The following is a 1,048-nucleotide window of genomic DNA, read 5'->3' as shown; positions in this document are numbered from 1 at the left end:
TATGTCAAAGTAAGATTTGTATCATTCAAATAAACATAGCTGTTAATAGTTTCTTTTCCATTTACAGTAACAAAAAAGAGAAATAACTAATGTTTTCTTCTTCTTGAGACATAACAAAAGTGATACTGTATTCTTTCCTTTTTCATGTTTCCCTCTTTTATTCTGCACATTGTGTCCTACTTTTACACGGGAACTGAAAATGCTGATAAAACCAAAATCGACCTTCTTCTTTTTTTCCCTTTGTTTTTTAAGTTCCATCTGCTCACTGGAGGCAATAATATGACCAGGACCATATAGACCTACAATTAAAGACAGAAAAATTATGGCTCAGTTATGAGAATGTAATGATCTTCGATGTATGCTTTTCACTCATTCGTTAGATTAAAGCACACACTAAATTCGCCCTTTAGTTCCTGCAGACACTCAACACCATTTGGTAATAACACATAATGTGCCATCTCCTCTCCCTCAGGGCATATTCCCAATAAGAGCGCAGACAGAAAACACACAGATAAAAGGTGTGATGACATCTCTGACACATTATTAAAACAGCAATATGAAAAATTTCAGCATATCATAATGAAAAGATGGCCTGTAAAATATTTTCAACTGACCAGCATGAAAGCCAGTTGTGGCACCGAACAAAATAACAAACATGCTTTTGTGTCCAGTGAAAGCTTGGCCAGAAGTCAGGCCTTTTAGAAAAGGAATGGTGGCAAGACAATACCGGCTAGTGTGAGAGACTCCGTATTATGAATAAAAGCTGAAGGCACCTAGTTGTGTTTCCTACATAGTTCCAGTAGTTGACCAGGCTGTTATACTCTGTTTTTTACTCTCTCTCCCACCGCTTTCCCATTTTTTTACAATACATACTCACAAGCACACACATACATAACACAAATAGCCCATTCTTTGAGTAAGCAGACAATGAGTTAGGGTTTGTGATAGAGTGAGGGAGGAAGGAAAGAGCGAAGGCAATCCCGCCCACAGTTACCCCCTATCTTATAAAGGACCGCAAGAATGGAAACGACCTGCTAAGAAATACAAG

This window comes from Trichomycterus rosablanca, chromosome 10, assembly GCF_030014385.1.
Source record: "Trichomycterus rosablanca isolate fTriRos1 chromosome 10, fTriRos1.hap1, whole genome shotgun sequence".
Taxonomy (NCBI): Eukaryota; Metazoa; Chordata; class Actinopteri; order Siluriformes; family Trichomycteridae; genus Trichomycterus; species Trichomycterus rosablanca.
Note: the sequence above shows the minus strand (reverse complement) of the source record.